The sequence below is a fragment of the Zootoca vivipara genome, chromosome Z (assembly GCF_963506605.1).
Source record: "Zootoca vivipara chromosome Z, rZooViv1.1, whole genome shotgun sequence".
In the NCBI taxonomy this organism is placed as follows: Eukaryota; Metazoa; Chordata; class Lepidosauria; order Squamata; family Lacertidae; genus Zootoca; species Zootoca vivipara.
This window is the reverse complement of record NC_083294.1, coordinates 6,809,739-6,829,664: the sequence shown is the minus strand read 5'-3', so window position 1 is coordinate 6,829,664 and position 19,926 is coordinate 6,809,739. Positions and strand designations below refer to the sequence as shown.

Here is a 19,926-nt window from a genome sequence, read left to right as displayed (position 1 = left end):
TCTGTTTGCATACCTCTACTCTTCCGGGTTAGGGGGGACCACCTTGGCATCTAGGGCCATACCCAAGGCCCCTCGAAATCTTGCAGTCAGCACTAACCTTCTAATCTACCTGATAATGCTGAAAAATGTAGGGATAACTCCCCTGATGTTAGCTAGTTTCTTCCATCTCCATTCTGGATAAAACAATTGCTCAAAAAGTTTCACAAGAAGATGCCTCTGATGTTTGTGCATTGAAGAACTGTGGCTTTTCCACCCCACTCACCTCTTACTAAAACATAAACAAACAATCTCCAAGACATGCCACTGTGTGGCTTCACCAGAGTTTGCACAATTCGTCTTGCAACAAAGCCTTAAGCAACAACAACAAAGATCCCTTCCTTCTTGCCTGCATGCCACCAGCCAATCAAGCTAGGATAAAAAAATATGCTAGTAGGCTCTACTTGATTGACTTCAAACCACAATAATGAGAGGAAGATGGCAACAATGAGGGAGTGTAGCCATGGTGGTTCCAGAAGAGGGCCAGCCATAGCCTCCTCTGTATAATTTGGTTTCGTGTTCTGTACAAGAAAACATGTCAAATATGAGAACAGCACTCCAAGATTGTAATGTTATTGCAAAGCCACAAATACACAGACATGCAAGTCTGTATTCTCTGGCATAATGGAATGCCATCTCCAAAGCCACACATTCATTTTCTTCAAGCCTGGAAGTTCAGCTTCCCAAGACAGCAGTAGAGGGCACTTTAAAAACAACAACAACAACAACAACAACACACAACTCAGTAATGAAGGTTCCTTTGTTTTATTGTTCACACTGCTGTAAGAAATATTTTCATACTTGACCATCTTGGCAATGAAGATTGCAGAAATATATTTTATGGTCTACTCGTCTGCCCTGTTCATTGTCATTGGCAAATTCATCTTTAAGAACAGCATAAGAACCTAAGAAATATTCAGAAATATTCTGAAACATGACTATCTCCAGCTGCAAAGGCAGAGCGTAGCCAACATGGCTAGTAGCCATCAATAGCTCTCTCCTTCTCCATGAATTTGTCTAATACTGTTTTAAAGCCATCTAGGTTGGTGGCCATCACTTCTTCCTGTGGGAGCAAGGTTCATAGTTTAACTATACCCTGCATTAAGAAGTACTTTATTTTATCTGCCCTGGATCTCCCAGTATTCCATTCCACTGGAAGCTTCCGTCATTCCTCCTTCCTAAAATCTCTCCTCTCTAGCCTTCAAGGCCAAGAGGCATTGTCCAAGTTCAAGGACACATTCCAGCCAGGAAAAAGCTATCATGAGCCACATAGAGATGGGGGTAGTCAGGCAAGAGGAGGGGTAAAGGTAAAGGTACCCCTGACCATTAGGTCCAGTCGTGGATGACTCTGAGGTTGCAGTGCTCATCTCGCTCTATAGGCCAAGGGAACCAGCGTACAGCTTCCTGGTTATGTGCCCAGCATGACTAAGCCGCATGAGATTCTAATACCTGTGTTCCTGATTGTAGGTTGCACCCAACTAAGTTCTAATCAGAGTAGACCCACTGAAATGCATCTGCCTATGTTGTGTTCTTTAACTTCAGTGGGTCTACTCTGAGTCGGACTGGCATTAGATGCAACACTGTGTGTTTTGCAAGAACAGTAGTACTGTAATTCTAGATTGAGTGACAGAGATTGCTAGTGCAATCTTGGCTGTCTTAATTTGCCCATTTGGGCACTCTCTTACTGAAGGACAACAACATGCATTCATTGGAGGATGGATGCAAAATTTAAAACAGGAGAACCTGATTCAACAGTTGCTCAACTCATGTTTCTGTGGAATGGTTTTGTTGAGACCATAACAAAAGTGATATTTTGTTATTTGATTGAAATAAATATGGCAATGAAGTTAAAGGGACCCCTGACCGTTTGGTCCAATCGCAGACGACTCTGGGGTTGCAGCGCTCATCTTGCTTTACTGGCCAAGGGAACCGGTGTACAGCTTCCAGGTGACCAGCATGACTAAGCCACTTCTGGAGAACCAGAGCAGCACACGGAAACGCCGTTTACCTTCCCGTCGGAGTGGTACCTATTTATCTACTTGCACTTTGACGTGCTTTCGAACTGCTAGGTTGGCAGGAGCTGGGACCGAACAACGGCAGCTCACCCCATCGCGGCGATTCGAACCGCTGACCTTCTGATCAGCAAGCCCTAGGCACTGTGGGTTAGACCACAGTGCCACCCGCATCCCTAAGAGGAGGGGTTGGAGCTGCTAAAGTCTGATAATCCCAAGGAGGGTCCTAGTGAGTCGGGACAGGCTCCAGACCCAAGGGGTCTCAGAATTGGTAGAGAGAGCAGCTGTGGGTCCTGAGAGTTCAGATTTGTATTTTAGAATTTCTGTTTTGTTGGAAGCCGCCCAGAGTGGCTGGGGGAACCCGGCCAGATGGGCGGGGTATAAATAATAAATTATTATTATTATTATTATTATTATTATTATTATTATTATTATTATTATTATTTGGATCCTGGGGAAGGACCAAACAGGATGTGGGAGGAAAGTCCAGCTCTTGCACCATTAGCTGGAGCTGCCTCTTGTGCTTCTTTCTGCCTATGAGTGGCCACCCTTAAGTTTGGTTCTGGGCCAGCACAAGTGCAAACAGACCATGCAAGCCAAACCCACTTGGAGGAGTACCCATTTGCTTGCCCATCCTGAAGATGCCTCTCGCTTGCCATGCTAAAGCTCTGACCAGTCTACTCTTTAAAAGTAAGGCACAGGGGCTTGTCACTCACTGGGTCAGGATATTAGCTATCCTAGCCATGCAATCCACCTGACATGCCTTTTAACCCTTGCCTTACTTACATACCATACTGATTTGAGCATTAAAGATTTTGGCAGAAACAATAACCCGAGTTTGGTACTGCTTGAGCCCTGTGCCCCCAAACTCCTGAATCCTCCTCTTTTCCTAACAGGTCCTGCCAGCCTTGCCCTGTTCTGAATGGCACCATGGGACCCATGACACACAGCCACCCATTAGACTGGTTGCACATAAGAAGGGAAGTGTGTTGGTTCTGGCTGAGGGCATTCGGCAGTTGGTGGCACAGTGTCCCATCCACTTTAAATGAGCCTTTCCTATGAGCCTTTCATAGTCTTTCAAAGGAAACACATCCTCCTGGATTAGCCCAATTAGTCAATTTATCCCCGTCTTGCCTACTCTGCACTGACTGTCCAAAAGACCTGAGATGTAAGGCCTTTCCCAGACCCTGTGTCATTTTGCATGCAAGGCACATGCTGTACCATTGAAGCACATCTCCTAAAACAAGGATGGGGAACCTGCAACCTCCAGAGGTTACTGGACTACAACACCTGATCATTTCTGACCATCGGGCATGTTGGCTGGAGCTGATAGAAATTGGAGGATCCCCCTCCCATTATCCAAATACTCCTTTTGATTTGCTCCTCCTGTCTCATATTATGTGTGATTGTGGGCAAGTGTGGGTTTAAATGAGGGATGAGGACATCTGTGGTCCTCCAGATGTTGCTGGATTGCAATGCCCCGTCATCCCTGCTGGTTCAGGGCTTATGTAGCTGGAGGGCTACCCAGGTTCTCTACCCCTGCCCTAGAGTACTCAGACCACATCATCTTCCACTCTTGAGTCTTTGGTGCTCTGAGCACCCTTGACAGGTACTGCTTTTGCTTTTTAAGTACCGTAATCAGCTGAGTGAAAGATTGTCAGATTAGGAAAATGGGAAGTTGCCTTATGCCAGGTCAGCCTAATAGTAACATTAGCTCTGTATTGTCTAAACTGACTGGCAGCAGCTCTCCAGGATTTCAGGTAGGGTTCTCTCCTTGCCCTACTTAGAGATGTCAGGGATTGAACTGAGAACCTTCCTCATTCAAAGCAGGTGATCTGCCTTCTGAGCAACAGCCCTTCCCCAAAACAACATAGGAAGTTGCTTTGTGCCCAGTCAGTCCATTGATCTATCTAGATCAATATTGTTTACACTGGTTTTCAGGGGCACCTGAGAGTTGGAGGCAATCCCAGTCCTATCTGGAGATGATGGATTTTGAACCTGGGACATACTGTGTGCAGAACAGATGCTGTACCAGTGAGCTATGACTACTGACTGTGGGGTTGGGTTGCAGGAAAACTGTACTTGGATGCAGATGAAGCTGGCTCGTGTCCAAAGGAAGTAGACTTGCCGCTGTTTTAGGGAGAGCCTGTGAGCTGGATGGTCTAGCCTCTTGAGCTGGAGTGTATTTATGTGGTGGAGGTTTTGTTACTCAGCACTTTTACAATGACAGCTGTGGGAAGGAGTATGTTTTTTCTGATTTGCACACCACTACAAGGCCCTGTGCCTGGTATTCGCAGAGAGAGGAGGGGAGGAAAACCCACATCAAACCACAACAAATGCTTAGTTCTAAAGTCTCATGCATCGAAATGTAGTTTGACAATTAGATAGGAGAAGGGATCTCAACAAGAAGCGATGTCTTGCTCTCCCAAGCTGGCACACCATCACAGACAGAAACATCCATCTTCTTTTTATCTTACATCTCTATGTGTCTGTCTCATACAATATAATGCCATACATGTTTACTAACAAATAGGTCTCCCTATATCCTAAAAGACCAAAGGAACTATTTTCCGAAAACAAATGAATTATTTATATCCCCACCATTTGAAACAATTGTTTTAGCCATATGCAAATTCATTTTGATTCCAACTCAAGAGGAACTGGTTCCTCCTATGTGCAGCAGAAGCCTGTTGTAAGAATGCTGATTGGCTTGCCCTTGTGGCAGCCACAGTCACCTTCCCTCTGGCCTGCACTTCTCAGCTGGCTGTGCAGAGTGCTGACTGGCTAGCCCTTGTGGCAGTCACAGGGTCACCTTCCTTCCCCTTGTGCTTCTCAGTTGACTGTGCAGTCTTGGTTGGCTAGCCCTTAGGGAAATTGCAAAGCCATACTTCCTCCCTGCTTCCCAACCAACTGAGCAGAGTCCTGGTTGGCTGGCCTTTACCTTTGTGGCAATCAAGGAACCTCCCTCCACCTCAATGTTTGAATTTTTAAAAGGAGCTGTTTTAAAAGAAAGGCACCAAGCAACCATGCCAGGTACAGTGGTACCTCAGTTTAAGTACACAATTGGTTCTGGAATTCTGTACTTAACCTGAAGTGTACTTAACCTGAAGCGAACTTTCCCATTAAAAGTAATGGAACGTGGATTAATCCGTTCCAGACGGGTCCACATAGTACTCAACCCAAAGTATGAGTGTAATTGGTTCTGGAAGTCCGTACTTAACCTGAAGCATACTTAACCTGAAGCGAACTTTCCCATTGAAAGTAATGGAACATGGATTAATTCATTCCAGACAGGTCTGTGGAGTACTAAACCTGAAGCATACTTAACCCGAAGTATGAGTGTAATTGGTTCTGGAAGTCCGTACTTAACCTGAAGCATACTTAACCCGAAGTATGAGTGTAATTGGTTCTGGAAGTCCGTACTTAACCTGAAGCATACTTAACCTGAAGCGAACTTTCCCATTGAAAGTAATGGAACATGGATTAATTCATTCCAGACAGGTCTGTGGAGTACTTAAACTGAGAGTTCTCAAACCAAAGTGTACTTAAACTGAGGTATGACTGTACCTGCTTTGTTTTTGAAGATAAACCTGGCCAGAGCATGAAGGAGAAGCAAAAATCTGCATTGAATTTGGATTCAGACACATACTGTATGTTTGTAGAGAACTGAATGAAGCAGGAGGCAGAATTCACTCTTAGACAATGTCATTCATTGGCTCCTGGAGGGCTTCCACATCTGTGACCATTCTTACATTGGTGGCTGGTGCCCATTGGGACTGTTAGGACAGACGGTAGGGAGCCCAACGGTAGGTGGAGCCAGAGCCAATGGCAGTCAGAGCTAACTCATTCTAGCTTCCCCCCCCCTCCCCCTGCAGAGTTCTGCAAGGGCAACACTTAAGACTGAGGGTGAAGAAGCTGCCAGGCAATGCCACCCCCTGGACTGCTTGTAAGAAAGAAGGCAGGTAGGCAGGAGCTAGTTGAGGACAGATTGAGGTTGGTGGGACAGGGCATCCATATATGGTTAAAGTTGTACTCTAAGAACCTAGGAGGAGCCTGTTTGCTCAGGCCAATGGCCTGTCTAGTCCAGCACCCTGTCCTCAGAGTGGCCAATCAGATGCCTCAGTGGAAAACCCACAAGAAGGATTTGAGCACAAGAGTACTCTCCCCTCCTGTGGTTTCCAGCAACTGGCATCAACTTTGGTGGCCACCTGTCCCTCCTGTGGGAGTGAGTTTCATAGTTTAACTATGTACTGAATGAAGACGTACTTTCTGTATCTGTCTTGAACCTTCTAACACTCAGCTCCACTCTTTTCCAACTCATCACACTACCCATAAGAGCAGAGAAGGAGGGGAAGTTTGTATCCCCCCATCCACTTATCATCTAATCCACTTCACAAGAGAATGCCAAACTCGCTCTCTAGTTTATGCAGTGCATTTTATTTGGGTATTAACCATACTGGACACATTAAAAATGGTTGTTGGTTTCCTCAGGCATTACTCACCGGGTATGAGAAAGTTCTGTTCTTTCGGCACACAGCTCTGTTTGAAGTGAAAAATTGTTCTCTTGACCTTTCTTGAATGAGAAAGTGTGGTCAGAGCTGGTATTTGCTGCTTGTGCAGCTGTTTACAACAGCCAACGCCTCTTGCCCAGGAATCTCCAGTGAAAATATTGGGGGGGGGATCTTCACACGGATCCAGAAGGCACAGGAAGGTCAGCAATAAGTTTCGGAGGGAGGATGGGGTAGACAGACCAGTGGATGTGAGGCTTGACTTCAGCATTGCCAAAACTGGCAACCATCAGAGTATAGGAGATCCGTCACAACCATGGTCCTAGGACAGGGAGGTGGAAAATTGGGGTTTTTCTCTCCATCTACTGTTGCCTGCTAACAGAGCATTTCATTATGGACCTGGCTCAGTTGAGAGTGGTTGAATCCAGCTTCCATAAATGAGATAGTGCTGCTTTCCTGGCAAGATTTTTGCAACCATCATTAATCCACTCAGTCAATATCCTGCCTGTGCTTCCACTCTTGGTCAAACACCCCTTTCCCAGCATGCAGATGTTGCTGGAGGGTTCAGCTGTCAACTGTGTTTTTCTCTTCTGTGCGCATGGCAATTTTGCTACTGCCATAACCACCTGTTTGATGGTGCCCAGACTGTATTGCCTGCATTTACAGTACCTATGCCATTGTGAATTACTACATTGTTATTTTTATTATTACATTTATATTCCAGGGAGCTCAAGGTAGCATGCACAGTTCTACCCCTCCCCAGTTTCATCCTCACAATAACCATTGGCCATGCTGGCTGGGGCTGAAGGGAGCTGAAGTACAGCAACATCTGGAGGTTCCCAACCCTTTGTTCATGGCCACCGAATATATCATGCCCACTCCTCATCAGGCTGTTTCAAGGGTTCTCTCCTTTAGTTGCCCTCCCTCGGGTAAAGTCCAGAAACACCCAAAGGGCCACAAGTTCCCCATCTCTGATTTAAATCCACTCGCTTCCATGAGAGGTGGAATTTGCCACTGTGGTTTGCTTCTCTCAAACCCCTTTCTCTGTTATTCTCTGCTACTGAGATCTAGCACATCATTTTATTTTGTTGGAGCACTAGCATCCTGTCCTTGCCTCAATGGACCAAACCGCAGGGGTCATCAAACTTTTTCAGCAGGGGGCCGGTCCACTGTCCCTCAGACTTTGTGGGGGGCCGGACTATTTTTTTGGGGGGGGGAATGAACGAATTCCTATGCCCCACAAATAACCCAGAGATGCATTTTAAATAAAAGGACACATTCTACTCATGTAATAACATGCTGTTTCCCGTACCGTCCGTGGGCCGGATTTAGAAGGCGATTGGGCCGCATCCGGCCCCCGGGCCTTAGTTTGGGGACCCCTGGACCAAAGAGTTGGATGTTCCTTTTCCAGAGCTTCACCCTGTTTGCCAAGGAGCTGTGTGCAATTCAGCTGGCATCCGCCAGCTTGTGGATGTACATGGAAACTTGATCCTGCTCGCTTGTCCAAATGGAAGAAAGCCATTATTTACACTTCATTCACAAGAATGGTCCCCACTAGGGCAATCTCAAGCAGGAAAAAGGAACAGATGACACAACTTCTTTTGAGCACAACAGATTCGCCTTCCAAAGTACCAGGCTTAAATAAACAGTGGCCTTGTGACATCCAATGTTAAATATAGCAACTGATTGCAAAATGTCCTCATGTACTGGGTAAGTTTGTACTTTCTTTTTGACCTGCGTATCTTTGTCAAACCTTACGGTTCCCCAAGTGCCATCTGGGCCTCTGCAGTGGATTTAGAAAACAGAAACATAAAATAAGCCTTGTTGGATCAAGCCAAACTGTTGAAAGGATAGAGACACAGCAACCCTCCAGAAATTGTTGGATTGCCACTCCCACCATCCCTGACTTGTTCACCATGTTGGCTGAAGCTTATGGGACTTAGGGAGCCGCTTGGTCACCTGGGACAGCAACCCGCTCCATAGTGTGCATGCGCAACGTCGCTATGTAATGACGCATGCATTGCTCCATAGCGACGCTGCACATGCGGCACTCTGTAGTGATGCTGCGCATGCGCACTACGGAGCGGGTTGCCAGTGGTGGCACTCCAGCACCGGGATCTTCGAGGATGCTGATGCTAGAGCGGCACCGCCGGCAAGCAAGCCATGGAGCAAGCAAGGTGTTTTTTTTAAAAAAAAAAAAAAAAAACCTCGCTATGCAGCTTGCTTGCTCACCTGCTAGGCGCGCTCAAGCGGAGGTGAGGGGCAAGCCCCCTCCCTGGCCCGCTCCTTGCCTCCGCCTGAGCAGGAAGAAGCAAAGCATGCTACGGAGCTGGTTGCCGGTGGCGCCACTCCAGTGCCAATATCCCGGCGCTGGAGTGGCGCCGCCGGCAAAACGCAAGCAAGCCATGGAACGAGGTTTTTTAAAAACCCTTGCTCTGCAGCTTCCTCACTCACCTGCTCGGTGCGCGCTTTGCTTCTTCCTGCTGGGGTGGAGGCAAGGGACGGGCCAGGGAGGGGTGTCAGTGGCGCTGACGCCCCTCCCTGGCCCGTCCCTTGCCTCCGCCCCAGCAGGAAGAAGCAAAGCACGCTGGCCAAGCAAGTGAGCGAGCAGCCAGCCGCCGAGCAAGGCTTTTTACCGGGCGGCAGCTGGCTGCTCCCTACATCCCCCCTTGCTACACCCCTGATTCCAACAACAATGGGAAAGCCACAGATTTGCCATCATTTACTTGGGCAGTACAGCAGCAGTGAGGAACATGTAAGGAAGCAGTAGTTTCCTTGCCATCCTGTGTTAATTGCAACCAGCACTGTTTCCATTCTGTTCTTTCTGAAACCTTGCTGTCCAATATTACATAAATTAATGTAATTAATTACACAATTAATTTCCAGCAGAAGGGAAATGTCATGAACAACACAGAAAATATGGTAATTGTGTGATATTTGTGGGCTAAAAAGAAAACCAATAGCAAATATTTGTTTACATGATTTCTGTTTCCTACCTCAGATGAACAAGCAAATTGTGGCAATTGCCACTCCTGTTCCTGATTGAATTCTCTGCCATCTCTAGCTCCACCTCCCATCATCCCCAGGCCATGCTGGCTGGGTCTGGTGGAAGTTGGAGAGCCCTTAATCACTATCCTTAATTGCTATGTCTTGCATAGTGCATTTGTCAGAGTCTGGTCCTGCATAGCTGAAAGGTATGGCCCTCTACTTGCTGTCGGACACAAATTCCCATCAGCCTCAGTCAGCATGGCTAATGGTCAAGGATGAGGGGAGTTCTAGCCCCAATTTCCCCATCCCTGATCTAGTCCAATAACTTGTTTCCAACACTTGCTAATATGTTCTTCCATGTTTATGCCAAATCTGCATGTGCAGGGACAAGAATTAAGATTCAAATGAACTGAAATCTGCAGCAAACTGGTGCATTCTCCAATGCTGGGACTCATTATTAGAAAGCCAGAAATCAAGAGGAACAGAATGCAGGGCCCAGTGAACACACAGAAAATAGTAAAGGCACAGGGCAAGTGACAATTTGCTCATAGATTGTACAGTGGCAGAGTTAACTCCTAAAAAAAAAAGTAACTTCCCATGGGTCACCCTTTGTTTGGCAAGCTGCATAAGATTGCACATTTGCTTGTGAGCTGCTGATGTCATCCTCAGGACCAGAGTCAAAGAGAACGTGTTGGCTCAGAGAATTGGCTCAGTAGCTGAACAGGATGACCTTGTTCATAATACTGCGCAGGAGGCAGGATGGTTTCCAAATCTTTGCGTCAAATCAACTTCTTTAGGCTGTATCCTGGGACTAAGCCCTGTTGAATACACAGGGACCCACTGCTGAGTAATCATACATACGTAGGATTACACTGGTGAAACTGAAGTCTACATAGTTGCTCCTGGACGAAGGAGGAGGGGAACTCCATATAAAATTAGCCCATTGGTTCAATGTGGGAAAGTCTCCTTTTGGCTGAGCCACAGCAGTCGCCTCCAGATGACCTGCTTATTGATGATGATAATAATAATAATAATAATAATAATAATAATAATAATAATAATAATAATAATAATAATTTATTATTTATACCCCGCCCATCTGGCCGGGTTCCCCCAGCCACTCTGGGCGGCTTCCAAAAAAACAGAAATTCTAAAATACAGAAATCCATCAAACATTGAGCATTCATCCTGATTTATTTACGCAAACTTTGTAGGGAAGTCAGACAAGACTGGCATTTATTGCGCTTTCATTGTGATTTGTTTGTGGGGAGGTCATCTGAGGTTCTATCAAGCAACTGTGATCCATTACATTTCCTTATCACTTTTCTTAGTGCAAAAAGTCTGATATGGGGGGGGGGAGCAGATTAGTTGCACCAGATTAGTTGCACCAGAGCAGATTAGTTGTACCAGAATGACAAATCAGCTTTCATTCTGTGAATTTAATTTGCTGGCATGTTACTGAATCCCACCTGAAAATAGCAACAGACTGGATGCACTCAGTATCTGTGTGGATCAATAATCTGGGTTTTTGTTTGTTTGTTTGTTTGCTTGCTTGCTTGCTTGCTTTCTAGCATTTCAAGCAAATACTTCCCCAAAAAAGTTAGCAGTCACAATGAGGCTTGTATTTATTCCCCATCCCTTTAAATTGCTTGACCTAAGAGACTTGCTCACTCCCCATTTGGGATGGCTTGGCAAGGATTGTCTGTCAAGTTGGTTGACATATTGAGCTGCACACTTGAAGGACATCCAGAATGTTCTCAGTTGAAGCCAGCTTAAAATTCACGTGAACCAGTTAGGGATAGTTTAGGGATATGGTTCAGTTTCAATTTCAGTTTCTCTCAGTTTCTCAGTCTCCCAGTATTAAATTCTCAACATTTGCACATGAGTTTGCTAAAAAAAAATAATGTCCTCACGAACATTTTATTCAACACTTTATTCTAATGTACATTCCCCCCCCCAATGTAATTTCCTTTGAAACTGTGAATTAAGTAGGATTGCCTTTGAATGGAAATTAAATTTCTTCCCATCTTTATCAGGTAGCCTTATTTACTATGGGCAGTCCCTATTTTCTACTCCCTGTCCTTGGCAAATCTCTGCTTCCAGTTTATCTTCAGCCGTTTGTTTATTTCAGGGACATACACCCATCCCGCTTCAATAAATTCCAAGGGTAGCTTACAATGATTTCAATTCACAATAAAAACTAATTAGATCGCAGACATTAAAACACCACAATGGAAAAGAACAACAGGAAAGCTTGGCAGGAACAGCAGTAACTTAAAAGCAGCACAAAGCTCCCAAAAAAAATATGCCTTTGGGAGTTGTTGTTTAGTCGTTTAGTCATGTCCGACTCTTCGTGACCCCATGGACCAGAGCACGCCAGGCACTCCTGTCTTGCACTGCCTCCCGCAGTTTGGTCAAACTCATGTTGGTAGCTTCGACACTGTCCAACCATCTCGTCCTCTGTTGTCCCCTTCTCCTTGTGCCCTCAATCTTTCCCAACATCAGGGTCTTTTCCAGGGAGTCTTCTCTTCTCATGAGGTGGCCAAAGTCTTGGAGCCTCAGCTTCAGGATCTGTCCTTCCAGGGAGCACTCCCAAAGGCAAAGTATGCCTTTGGGAGATACATTGCTAAATAGATGGTGTGAGTTTCACAGAGATATCCAGTCTCTAGCAGTTAACAGTGAGCTGTCCTTTACCATATAGCAGGCATGTCCAACAGGTAGATCATGATCTACCGGTAGATCCCTGGACGTCTGCGGTAGATCACTGGTAGATCACTTCCTCCCCCCAAAGAAGCTGAACAACTGTGGCTGCCCTAAAAAAGCTCAACATCTTTGCCCTGCACCCCTAAAATGACCTGTATCACAAAAAACAGGCCTTTCCTTCCTAAAAAAAAAAGCTCAACGTCGCTTTCTTCCCTAAAGAAGCTCTTTTACAAATTTTATGTGGACCCCCCCAAAACAGGGCTTTCCTTCTTTAAAAAAAAGCTCCACAACTTTGACCTGAACCCCAAAAAGGGGATCTACTCTTTGAGTAGATCGCAGTCTCTTGGAAGTTGGCCACCCCTGCCATATAGGAACATAGCATGCTGTCTTATAGTGACTCAGACCATTGGTCCATCCAACTCAGTATTATCTACACTGACTGGCAGCAGCTTCCGAGGGTTTCAGGCAGAGAATCTTTCTTAGGCCTACCTAGAAATGCTGCGGATTGAACTTGGGACCTTCTGCATGCAAAGCAGGTGCTGTGCCACTGAGCCAAAGCTGTTCCCTTGAAACTCTTAGTTGGTGGCCAAGCATGCATGGTATCACCAGAGCACATCCATTGGATTGCATGTGCATGTGCATGAACATGTAAGGTCCCGCTGCACATAATGTTAGTCACATTAGATATCGGCAAGAAATGCAGTGCTGCTTGCATTTTCATAAAAATGACACCACAGCTAATTTACAGTTATCAAACCAATAAACAAACAAAAATGTAGCCAGTCTTCAGAATTCACACTTCTCTGAATTTTGCAGCGCTCCAGCCAAGAAATGTGAACAATAATGAGTATATTAGTGGAATGTGTGCATGGACATGAAAAGAGATGACAGAGGAGATATGACAGCCATCTTCAAATATCTGAAGGGCTGTCACATGGAAGGTAGAGCAAGCTTGTTTCGTGAGGGTAGGACCTGAACCAATCAATTCAAATGGAAAGCAGATTCCAACTAAACATGAGGAAGAACTTTCTGAGGGTAAGAGCTGTTTGACAGTGGAATGGACAACCTCAGAAGGTGGTAGACTCTCTTTCATTGGAGGTATTTAAGTAGAGGTTGGATGGCCATCTGCCAGGAATTCTTCAGCAGTTATTCCTGCATTGCATGGGGCTGGACTAGATGAAATTAGCATGCAGAAATGCATTATATCAGAGGTACCAACTTGAATAAAATATTGTGGGGTGGGGGCGCAGGTAGTCAATCACACGACACAGTGTACCCACACCATTTGAATGGGAATACCCCTTAACTTTGTTGGGACTCGGCTCCCTCAAATATTTTGTTGTGGGGGTTGAAGCCCCCACGGCCCCTAGGAGTTGGTTCCTATGCACTGTAGTAAGGATAATGCTTTGCAAAATTGGGTATCTTCGGCAAAGCAGCAAAAACAAAAATGTATTTGTTAAGAGAAATGTGCACTCAAAGTGCTGGTAATCTTCAGGATATATTTTTTATTTCATTTTTTTGGCCGAAGTAATGCGGAGAACCGAATATATGATTGCAAGAAAAGAAAAGAAAAGAGAGAAAGAGAAACAAGAAATTAGAATTGACAGATCTGCCCATTCCTAAGTCTTCCACAGGGGTGGGGTAGACAAGCAGCAACAGTCTGCACTCTAAATGCTTCCCTCTCACAGAACTTGAGGGGGGGGCATTCTCCAGCGGCAGAAGTGATGGAGTGGGCAGGGTGCTGCTGTCTTGGGCACCTTTGCTGCCTTAGGTAGCTGCTACACCTCACCTCATGGTGCAGGCTGGGTGTGCTTGCAGAACAGACATGTTGCAGGCTAGAATGGAAGCTTGGCTGCTTATTTATTTATTTGTGTATTTATTTCCTGCAATATGTGAATCGGCTGTATGGTCTGCTGTTAATGCGTACATATTGTCAGACCCCCCACCCCCACCCCACCCTCCACCCCAGGCATGAAGGTCACATTGCATTGGAATTGGCTCCACGCAGGTCAGGGACACTTTGTATGGGGAGGGGGCAGTGGGAGAGGGAGCATGAATTGTGCATGACTGCTATATCACTTTCCCTTTTCACCCGCACCCCACCCGGACACATTCCTGGGGCCTGTGGGGCGATAGAAAGAAAACTCAGAGAATAGGAGCTACTTTTTGTGGAGGCTGGGGGGGGGAGGGAGTGGAGAGAGTTGACATGTTGCCTTATCATTAGCAAATGCTGGGCTAAGTGAGTCAAAGGGAAACCTCATGGCGTCCCCCTGGGGTTCGAAACATAATCTGTGCCTCCCCCTGCCCTTGTTCACTCTGTCTCCTGCTCTCTCCACACACACACACACACACGCCCAACCGCCTCGCAGTGTGTGGGTGGAAGGAGGACAGGGCTGGATTTAGAACCCACTGAAAAGGCAGAGACAATGTTAGATGCCTCTAATTGAAAGCAGCTTTGGAAGGAGAAGTTTGATACAAGATGCCAGGAAAACAGACGCAGAGGCTTCCAGTTGAGAGGAGTAGAAGACAAATTTGTCATGCAGCATCACATGGACAAGTAGGGAGAAAGAACCCTGTAAGGCTTAGTTGCCCAGGAGTCCCAAGGGCCACCCATGATAACCTTCCCAAGAAGTTGAGACCCTCCTCCCAATTTGGCACTCCTAGTGGTGCAGCATTAAAACCGCTAGTGCATTTTTGCAGTGCTAAGCAGGGTCTTGCATGGTTTCAAATTGGATAGGGGACTGTGTGTTGAGATTCCTGCACTGCAGGAGGTTGGACTAAATGACCATGGGTGTCCCAGCTCTACAGTTCTGTGACTTTACGATCTACAAGGGCTGTAGCTCAGTGACAGAACATCCACTTTGCATGTAGAAGGTCCCAGGTTCAATCCCTGTCATCTCCAGGTCTGAATCTCTGGAGAGTGGCCTCCATATGGTGTAGGCAATACCTAGCAGAGGGTAAAAGAGAATGCATCATTGGTACAGTGTTAGGTTCTTCCCACTGCCTCATATGCGGTCAGCTGTATTTTTACCCTTGGATAAATAAGTGCTCACTTCTCTGGTAAGTGTAGGTAATGCTTCAGTAAAAATGTTCTGAGAACATCTGAGATAGGTAACAGTATTTATGGCATGTTTGTTTGTTTGTTTGTTTTCTGTACCATTGATTGTTTAATTGGCCAAAGGCCTGGGAGAAGAGTGATGTTTTTGCCTGGTGCCTAAATATATGTAACAATGGTGCCAGGTGGGCCTCCCTGCAGAGAGCATTTAATAAGTGGGGAGCCACCACAAAAAGGCCCATTCTAATAAACATGTTACATAAATATGAGGCTATCAGTGGCCATAGCATTATTCCTGGTTATATTCTCCCTCCGCTGCAAGAGGCAGCGTGGCTTTGAATACTGGTGGCTGGCAATGGCAAGTGGGCAATTGTACTCATGTCCTGACCTAAGCATAACATTCAATCATTTCATGGACAGAGAGAGGGGGGGAGAGGGAGGGGGAGGGGGGAGAGAGAGACCAACTCTTGCAGTAAACAGCTTTTTCAACTCTACATTCAGAGAATTTTGGACAACAGATAGGGATGCTTGTCTCTTCAAGGTTGCTTTGCATGCTTCAGGGCTGATTAAAGACCCTGGTGACCCTGTACCAAGTTAACAAGAAACATCCCTATAGTTCCAAGCCACCCAGGTGGCGCTGTGGTTAAACCACTGAGCCTAGGGCTTGCTGATCAGAAGGTCGGCGGTTCGAATCCCTGTGGCGGGGTGAGCTCCCATTGCTCGGTCCCAGCTCCTGCCAACCTAGCAGTTCGAAAGCACGTCAAAATGCAAGTAGATAAATAGGAACCGCTACAGCGGGAAGGTAAACGGTGTTTCCATGTGCTGCTCTGCTTTGCCAGAAGCGGCTTTGTCATGGTGGCCACATGACCTGGAAGCTATACGCCGGCTCCCTCGGCCAATAATGTGAGATGAGCGCGCAACCCCAGAGTCGGTCATGACTGGACCTAATGGTCAGGGGTCCCTTTACCTTTACCTAATTATCTTAATGACTTATAGGCTAATTCCTAGACCACAACCAGGGTGCTCCACCATCAAAGATGAGGTGGGTGGCAACCAGCAAGATGGCATCCCATTTATAGGTTGTGGCCAATGTTAGTCCTACTCAGAGTAGACCCATTGAAGTTAATGGGCAAGTCTAATTTAGACCTTCTGATGTGGGTGAGCATTCTCTGAGTAGAACTAGGTTAGAGGCAACCCACTTTGGAAGCTGAGCTCAGCAGATTCCTTACCCATCTCTACCTGGGAGGGTTTGCTTTTCCAGTATTTCAGTGTCCCTAATTTTTCAGTATTTTGATCAGTGCCAGGGCAATTGGGAGCTGATATTTTAATTTTGAGTACCTTCACATGATCCAAACAACATCAAAACCATGTTTGTTGGTGGTAATTGCCCTGCTGTCTTTTGAGTCTGGAAACCTTAAAGAGAAACAAGCAGACCCTTAGCTTGGAAATTAAACAAGGGGTCTGCTGGTTTCTCTTTAAGGTTTCCAGACTCAAAAGACAGCAGGGCAATTAAAGGCACAGAAGTCCTGTCCTCTATTGAGTCTGGCAACCCTATTCCCCAGAGGCATCTGACTGGCCACTGTGAGAACAGGGTGGACTAGATGGGCCATTGGCCTCCCCCAGCAGAGCGTTCCTTATGAGTATTCAGTTGAAATGGAGATGCCAGTTTGGGGCAATACGTACAGTATGTTTGCCTTAACGTGAAGTTGGTTGCTCCTTGTTGCTTTTCCTTGCATTACAGTTGCTTTGAGGGTGGATCTGGAGAATAAACCTATTATTGGCTTCTAGCCACATTGGCTATGTTCTTCCTCCACTGCCAGAGTTGCTATGGAACACAAGTAGGGTAAGTGCTTTTTGCACTCAGGTTCTGTGGGTGGGCTTCCCACAGGTACCTGGTTGGTCACTTTGAGAACAGGATGCTAGATTAGATGCGCTGTTGGCCTGATCCAGCAGGGCTGTTCTTATGTTCTTTTGACCTCCACTTTCCACAAGATGGAGAGTGATAAGGGTGGACATTAGTGTGTCCAACCGACTCTTGCTTCTTGTGTTTTGGTTTTACACACAGCAGAACACCTGAATAAGAACTGAAGTTACGAAGAAATCATTATTCCATGGTAAATAAGTCAGGTGGTTCCAAATACCTCATGTTGGCAATTAATAACAGTGGCTTGCCTAACCACTGCCAGAAATGACTAAACCAGACATATATTAAATGTGGCTATCTCAGGTTTGGGTCTTGGCATTAATGGACAGATTGTCTGAAAGTTACAAGAGCAGACAATGACCAAACAAAAAGGCAATTTTCAGAAGAAATGATGTGACCTTATTAAACAGTAACAAATCATAGAAACAAAAGGAAGCTGCCTTCTGCTGAGTCAGAACAATGATACACCAACAAAGACAGGCAGTGGTTCTCTTAAGATTTCAGATAGAAGTCTCCTCTGGTCTTACCTGGAGATGTTGGGAATTGAATCTGGCATCTTTTGCATGCAAGGCAGATGCTATGACACTGACTTGTAGCTTCCCATGGTACAACTTTTCAGATCCAGAAACAGAACTTAAAAAGGGCCCTGCCAACCAGATTTCCCCCTCTGTGTTTTAAGATTTCTGCTGTCTGGGTTGCAGACAGAACCCAGGAAAAATGCTGAGGTGGTTTTTTTGGGGGGGGGGGGAGTAGCAGCAGCAAAAATAAAAAACATAGATATTTTAAATTATCAGAGCTTTCCTGAACCTCAACAATGGTTTGTTTTGGGTTTGGCTCAAGTTTTTTAGTGGAGGTTTGGGTCAGCTTTTAATATTGTTTCTCACTCATCCATTAAGCGACACATGAACTATGCCAAACCCCAGCTCTCCCATTCCGCTCTGTGTTCTTGGGGGCCAAGTGGGTTTCAGAGAGAGAGAGAGAGAGAAGAGAGGGGGGGAGAGAGAGAGGGAGAGGAGAGGAGAGGGGAAGAGAAGAGAAGAGAAGAGAAGAGAAGAGAGCCACACCACAATGTCCATAGAATTCCAGAAAGGCTCTCCATTTGTGTCAGCCATGTGGGTAAGATAAATCCCCTAACTGGATAGGTATTTAAGAAAGAAAGAAAGAAAGCATCCATTCTCCCCAATGAGAGGCAGCCTGCTGAAAATGCAAGAAAGGAGAATTGCAAAATGATACATGTCGAATTGCTGGAATGAATTTCAAATGCCAAAGATAGTTTATGTAAAGTCTTGCACTGTTGTAAAATGTAACCCTATCCACTGGCAAGCCTTGTTGAGGTTCGGTTCCAGTCAAGGTTTTCTTTTTCCTTCCTCCCGCTGCCTCCTTATTTTTAAACAAAACTGAAAAACTTCTTCCAGCCCATTAAAGTTGATTTATGTTTTGCCCGTAGATTCCTTTGCTCTCAGCCTTTGGGGATTCAAATTAGAGAAATCATTACCTCACTTTTGGCCAATCCAGCATCTCTGTTTCCAAATATGTGGAGCGCTACTTTTGCATTGCTTTGACTTTTTCCCTCCTGGACATAAGGGAACTATTCTTACTTGAGCCACTGTGGAACTCATTTGCCATCAACATCACCCCGGTCTTGAAAATATCTCCACGGAAGCTTCTCTGCTTACCATGTTTTCTTTAATACAAAAGTGTGAGAGTACAGGAGGAAGGTTAGAAGCAGCAAAGCTGGAAATATCTGGGAGAAGCCTGAAGGGGAACTGAAGGAGGGCAATGCTTTGGGGCCAAGGGTGGGGGAGCCATGGACCTCCAGATGTTGCTGGACTGTAATTCCCACCATCATTGACCGTTGGCCATGCTGGTTGCTGGGACTGCTGGGAGTTGAAGTCCAACAACTAGAGGGACAGAGGAGGAAAACCTGTCTCCCTACATGCTTTGCTGGGCTCCACCTCCCATCATCCCTGATTACTGGGCATGCTGGCTTCTGGTGTTGGGTGGGAGTTACAGTCTAACCCAGGGGTTGTCAACCTGGTCCCTACCGCCCACTAGTAGTCGTTTCAGGATTCTAGGTGGGCGGTAGGGGGTTCTACGGCACAAGCTGGAGCCCCCTTCCATCGAGCACTGGTGGGCGGTAAGGAAATTTTACCATCAAGAAAGATGCATTAGTGGGCGGTAGGTATAAAAAGGTTGACCTTTACCTTTACCTTTACCTCTGGTCTAACCACAGTTAGAAGGCAATAGCTTCCTCACCCATGCTTTCAGTGGTGCAAAAGTGCCACAAATAGACCTAGACAGGCAAGGCCCTTGCCTCATCCAACCAGGGTAGCTGTAGTCCAGCCTGGATTACAGATCAGTTTCATAGATTTATGGACTGTGGCATTGTAGATGGGAGCGGAGCTGCTGAAAAGTAACACCACCATCCACTGCGCACCACTGAGAAGCATCTGGTGGTCTTGCAGGGAGGGCCCAGGAAATAACATTGTGGCCAGATTGAGCCAGCAATGGGCCCCTTTGAACCCCTGAGGCCCTTGACCAATGCTTAATCTGGCCAACTGTTGGTGCCTTGCGTGTGGACAGGGGCAGGAAGACAGAGGCGGCACCAAGTTAGGCTTACATTCCCTCTTCTGAGACTGTCCTTCGCTTCACTATAACTCACCCTATTTACCATGGCTAGTCCACATTTGTTTGTTTGTT

General features: G+C 46.1%; 1 protein-coding gene across 1 annotated transcript in view; it reads left to right on the top strand.

The window, feature by feature from the left end:
• The window catches only part of PAPPA (pappalysin 1), a 237,574-nt gene that overhangs the window by 143,099 nt on the left and 74,549 nt on the right, over nucleotides 1-19,926 (top strand). The gene's annotated exons all lie outside the window — the stretch shown is intronic.